The following is a 6,463-nucleotide window of genomic DNA, read 5'->3' as shown; positions in this document are numbered from 1 at the left end:
GAAGAACAAACAGCCAATATATACAGAAGACATACAAAAGACAACAACTGCACATTCATAAGAACAAGTCGATCGCAATTGACGATCCAAATGTTGTTCGAGCTAACAAAGTGAGTTTATATTCAGTCTTGTATTAAACTGATATTACCGTCTACTTATTACCTCATGATGTCATCTCAATTCAACAATGCATATGCACACATAAGGAAGGAAACTGAGAACAGAAATAGACCATTCATTCCTTGTCAGAGGAGAACCAATGCAGAAAACAAGAGACTGCAGCTAGGAGATGAAATAAACCGCTGCTGAATACTGGGCTAAATCCTGTTTCCTTATCATTAAGCCTGCAGAAACAGCGTGTCCATCCAGCTGAGACACACCGAGTGTGACAGCCTCTGAATCATCTGTAGAAGCCCTATATGCGGTCTAAACATACTGCGCCATAGCTTAGGCTCGCTGCTCTTTCCTTCACAGCTTTGAGCATTTGAGTTCCCAGCAAAGCTGTTAATGAGGACTCCGCGTAGGTACAGGTGACAGACAGCAGAGATTACATTTTTCCCCACTCGGCGTATGCACATAAACACACACAACAACCACTAATGCCCATTAACAATACACAAACATAAACTGAAGACACATGCACGCAACTGAGGTTGACGTGTTGGTGTTGGCCTTTAGTTGGTTCCAGCCTGAGAGAGAGCAGGGAGCTGGCAAGACTCCCTGGTGGCACTGGCTGACCCACTTCTGTGCAACTCTATCCCTAATGTGACCTGCTGGAAAGCCAAAGGACACACACATAAGCAAACACACACACACACACACATCTGAAATTGCCTGCCTACAAAAAAAAAAAAACCCTGGAGGACTGAGGGGAAAAAAAGCTACTAAATGCTACTGATGGCTATCTCTCTCTGTCCTCTCATCATTCTCCGTTTTCTGTTTCTCACACTTTGTCTGAAGATCAACCACTTAAGTAACTCCGCTATCTGATCTAGCTAAACTAGCTATCAACATCCGGTGTGAATTACTGTAAGCTCTACACTGAAACTGGGCTCACAGTTTTGAGTACGACAGTCAATCCAGTAACACTAAAGGCAGGATAACAAGATGGCAACCTCACTTTGAACCAGACTCTTTCTTGCGTGTCATCCTCTGTTTCTCTCTCTCCCCACATTTCCTGCCACTCTCAACTATTTCCTCTCTGATTAAGGCTAAGAAATGTCCCCCAAAACATTTGCAATGAAGTCATGGCACACATATAGTTGGGTCTGTGAGAAGCAAATCTGCTTTTTGCTGCACTAGCATATTGCCAAAACCAATTGATGCAACGTGTGGAGATAAGTCTGTCTGATGTGTGCTGTGATCACACAACATTATTAAAAACAAAACCCACCTCGGAGAAGGAGCTGGCTGGAAAGTAGTCAGTAATCAGATGGCTCACTGACAGCTGGTGTTTGTGCAATGTTTTCTTGTGAGCGGAGGATTTGATTAAAAAGACAACTTTGAAGTAAACAAAGTCAAACTGACACTTCGCTGGCTAGAACAGAGAACGGAAGAGGCGCCGCTTGTGTTCGCTCTAGTCTCTCTACGGCAAACACATATTGATGAATTTATATTTCCAGTTCATCGTTTTTGGTAGCATTTTAGTCTGCAAGTCACCTCTGTTATTATTTTTTTGGATTTATGGATTGATGGTTTGGTCCAGCTTAAAATGAGAGACATTAGAGAAACTAATACCAGAGTTTGATAAATTAGTAAAACAATTAACTGCTTCTCAACGAGGCTATTTAAATTTTGTCAGTCAACTTCACATCATGCCTATCGTAAGTCTAGAGTAGGTTGCACATTATCAGGCGTGCGACAACAGAAAAGACAATGACTCTACAGTAAGTCCAACACAGAGATATTTACTGTGCTTTGCAGCTAAAAATACCAACCAGCCACTCAGACAAGCATATTGCTCTGCTGCTAATGTCAGGTCTCAGTGGCTGTGCAGGCAGAGGCTTGATGTTTCACTGTTTATTTATGTAAGCAATGACAATGTAACCAAGCAGGGCGACCTAAGTTTTGGGGGACATGCAGGCTGGTATGAGTAAGTGTGTGTACATGCATGTGTGTGTTTGCATGTGTGTCTGATCCGGCAATAGTCTGGAAGAAGGAACAATGGCATTCCTGTGCTCTGAGCTCCAGGTGGCTGTGGAAACCCAATCCCAAACCAAGCCTCACTGGCACACAGAGTGCCGGGAACGCCGAATGCTGCTGCCTCCCTCCGGAGACGTGGGCCAGAATAGAGCTATTGTTCCAGACCAGCTCGGGGCAATAAATGCACCACAGCCACCCTCTGTGACAAACACACACTCGCAAATACCAATACACACAAACTGAGTGGATATCGGAGGTTTTCACTTTAGACTTTCACTTTCAGATTTGGAAAAACATCTGCTCATTTCTGACCACGATTAAAAACACAGAAATGGGTGAAACATCTTGGCTGCATTTGTGCACATGCTTTATAATTGGGAGTTTTGTAAAGATTCAACTCATTACATTCCAAAGCAAGCCATTATCATGATTATTACCACCTGTATTACCATCGCACAGTGGAAACACACACAACCTATTACTTACCCGTACCCTATATGAGCTCAAACTACAGTGACATACCTGCACTACACACATTTTCATTTTTACACATATTGAGGGCCCTCATTGATGTCATTCACTGAGACGCGCTCGCCTCTCACTGAATCTGTGTCCCAGAAGATTGGCCAAAATGTTCCAGATTTGCAACATTTCCAAACAAGCCCTCACAAAATGTGGGAGCAGTGGGACACACACACAAAAGCAGGCACATCTGCTGATGCCTGAACACACAGTCGACACACACAGGGCAGGAAACGCATCATGCCGACTGCAACGGCCTTGAAATGAGGAACATGATTCATTTCCTTTCAATGCTGGACAGTCATGCCTTAACACGGGGCTAAGTTCAAATATACAACTATTGGGAAAGCCCTGAATGTGACACACACACAACCCCAAGTCAGGAAAAAAAACACATAATGAGAACTTGCAAGTCACATGCGCTGTAGACATTTCGAGGCAACAACCACTACATTTCATGATATTGACCTACATGAACAAACCACTGGTTCTTTTATGTCGCCTAGTTTCAAGACATGATCAAAGCCATGAGCTCATGTTCAGGCACCATGGGACCAATGTTACAGGTAGTGTAAAGGTACAGCAGCCTCCCTCCGGCAACACGGCATATTCTCCTCCTGCACGCGTACAGGCAACGCCACACACACACACACACACACGGGGTGGGTAAATAATACATGTTCCTTCTTTTTTCTCCCCTGTAACGAACACGACAGATTAATCCAATTGGTTCTCTGTCAATCCTACATCTCCATCACAGCTCTGCTCTGCAACTGCAGACTCTTGCAGGATTGATAGTGAATCCATTTTCTTATCTCTCGAGATAATTACAGCATTGTTAATGCATGCTCACTCATGCACGCTCATTCTCTCTTCCTTCACCCACTCAATAAGTATATCTATCTTTCTCTCCCTTACACACACACACACACACACACACACACACAGGGACACAGGTCAGGCCACACATGCTTCAACCAAGACCTATAAAAGGTCTTTTAGTGACTGAGATTACATGAAATGTAATTAACCTCTGTTCAAAAGAGGAGGAGGACCCACGAAACCAAGGGCCCAACAAGGAAGGAAAGAGGGTTTAATCTTGCCACTGGTTATTTTCTTCCTATATATCAAGCTAAGCTAAATCCTCTGACCTCTATCAGGACACACACACACAACAAGCACCAACCAGGGGTTCGATTCCGTGTGTACAGCTCATCTTTACAGGCTGTGGTGCAACACTGAAGCTCTGAAAGGTTCAGAGATAAATGAGGAAACGTCCAACAGGAAGAGACTCGCACATACAGTACATGTAGTCAGCTACATAACTTTTTTTTATTTTATTTTTTTATATGCGTTTAATGCTGATTGTTAAGGCATGGCTATCTGATAAGTGTCTCCAGCAGTCATTTGAATAGACCGTTAGATAAACTCGCTGCAGTCAAATGCGGCAAGTGTGAGATAATGTTAACCTGGCAGTGGGCCATTCACGACAAACCGGCAGTCAGGAGTAGAAAACGCTAACATAAAGATGGCTAACATAAAAGTGTTTACAAGCAGCATTATGCTCGACAAACACCCTTTCATTTAGCCCCTGTCAGACTGGCCGTGGAGCAGCAAGTGTCGGATTATTAGCGGTGGAGTTAAAGTGACATTTTGTGTGTTTAACGGTGAGTCGCATCCCGGTTGCTTGGCTGCTTCTGTCAACAAGAAGCTCTCTGCCATAGCGCCAGTCTGCTGCTAGATAACGTTACTGCCCAGACACAGACAGTGTGGATGAACACACACACAAAAAAATACAACAACTATAACGTTAAAACGTAGTGGGGGTTTTTTCACATAAATGTCTCGCTTACCTTGAGTGGCGAGGCAGCTCGACCCACTGCTGTGGCGCAACAGACCGCAGGCTAGCTACGAGGCAGAAAACTGACGCCGACACGGTACAAAGTATCACAGCTAAGTTAGCGGGCTAGCTAGCTTAGCGAGCTAACGATGGGAGGAGGGAGGGAGGGAGGGAGGCAGGGAGAGGGGGGGGAGTGTGGTCCTCTCTGTGTCGTCGAGACGAACCAGTAAAAAAATAAAAAATACCCCAAATGATAAGCCCAGGGTTGAGGTGTTTCTTAGGTTGAACAAGGCTACGAGAGAAACGTCCAGTGTCAAAAGGCGCTTTCAGAGGAGACATCCATCTGCAAAGACAGTGGGATTCAGTCGGCAGTGAAGCTATGCGGTGTGTGTGTGTCTGTCTCTCCGGGCGGACGCGCTGCCTCTGCCTAGCCCGGGTCTGTCTGAGGGAGAGAGAGAGGGAGGGAGAGAGAGAGAGAGGGAGAGAGGAGCTCGGCTGCTGATGTGCTGGATCAAACAGTAGCAGCATCACTGCTCATCCCTCCCTTCACTACCTCAACCCGGAAGAAATACTACAACTGATCCCGTCCTTTTTTATCTAGTCCTAAAATGTTCTCCAAAGGCTGCACCGTCCATTAAGATGCATCCGGTGTAGTCTTCTAGTATATTCGCCAGTGATGAATATAGGCAATAAATGCACAACAGTGTCCAATTTATGCATTGTTTGATCTATTGAAATCTAGCCTATTTGGACAGAACAACTAATGCAGCAAAGCTTTGTTTAGGAGTAAGCTGTAAATGCATGATTTACAGATCAACATCATACCAGATAAGTGACAGGGTCAGACATTTAAAGGTCAAACAGCACCAGACTGATAGTAGTTGTATTGTTTGAGGTGTAAATTACACATTATAAATCACTAGAGGGTAAAACCTCGCAGTTGGTCTTATTTGAAGCAAAGAAAGACTCTGAACCCTGCTTCACGTTCACAGTAAAACTGACACTTTCAGTGCTATAACTTTCATTCTTTTATATGAAGAAAAAGAAAGAAAACACAGACATAATATCTATTTTAAATCAAATTGATTTGGTCTAAATGTTGTTAAAGATGAACCACATGGGTAACCGAGTAATGAAACAAACTATTCACTAAATCCTAGCCTACCTCTGTCCAGGTACAATTAAATATTAATGTCATCCACCTGTTTTGCATATAGGCAGTAGTGGGCGACCCGTGTTTGTGTCAGGTTTTCTGAGGGTGTGTCAAATCCAGCTCCACATTCTCCTTAAAATTTGTAAGTCAGTAGGAACCTGGCTCGCTCTTTTCCACATGTCCACATTGCTTACTTTGTCTCTCCAACCAGATGTTTAATATTCTCCAGAGACAGATGTTAATGAATGTGTGCAGCCTGTTTGTTATGTGTTTTGTTGTTCTCTGTGTCTCCGATCCATACAACAACACCTGGAGTTAAAGACGCATGCAGTATTTTGATGTTCCTTAAGATACGTTTTGAGCTCCAAATCTTTCCACCACCCTAACCTTATTTATCCTGCTATTTATGTCAACATCTGTCCCTGCGGTGGTGTCCACAACACTGGATGGTGTGGATCTTCACCACATGTCTCTACTGTAGTGGGTGTAAGACCAAGTTTTGTCACAGCTTGTGAGAGTCTGCCTGTCTTCTCCTGCATTTGTACTCTTTGTGTGACAGGAGAGCTTTGTAATCCGCAATGTCAAGGTCATCCAGCTGCTCCCACATTGTCCTCTGAATCCCATTTCTATTCCCTTCAGTTGTTTCCATCATGATCCACTCAACTGCCAGGATGAACAGGAAGGGTGAAAGTAGACAACCCTCATTGACCCTGCAGTGACATTAGAGCTGGCCCGCATGTATGACTTTGTGATGAGGTCCCATCATACGAGTTAATGTTAATTCCATAGTGGTCCATTAGGCGCCA

The 6,463-nt window shown here is 44.0% G+C and overlaps 1 protein-coding gene across 2 annotated transcripts in view; it reads right to left on the bottom strand.

The window, feature by feature from the left end:
* Positions 1-4,671, bottom strand: part of galnt1 (UDP-N-acetyl-alpha-D-galactosamine:polypeptide N-acetylgalactosaminyltransferase 1) — a 35,928-nt gene extending 31,257 nt beyond the window's left edge. The window contains exon 1 of one of the 2 annotated variants that reach the window (XM_035672405.1): positions 4,518-4,671. The gene's annotated coding sequence lies outside the window, so the exon portion shown is untranslated. The remainder of the gene's footprint in view (positions 1-4,517) is intronic. The other variant, XM_035672406.1, reaches the window with a different exon arrangement.
* Positions 4,672-6,463: the final 1,792 nt, after the last annotated feature.

Source organism: Morone saxatilis, unplaced genomic scaffold (genome assembly GCF_004916995.1).
Source record: "Morone saxatilis isolate NCDOM2014 unplaced genomic scaffold, NCSU_SB_2.0 Contig24, whole genome shotgun sequence".
In the NCBI taxonomy this organism is placed as follows: domain Eukaryota; kingdom Metazoa; phylum Chordata; class Actinopteri; family Moronidae; genus Morone; species Morone saxatilis.
This window is presented reverse-complemented; position numbering and strand designations above follow the sequence as displayed.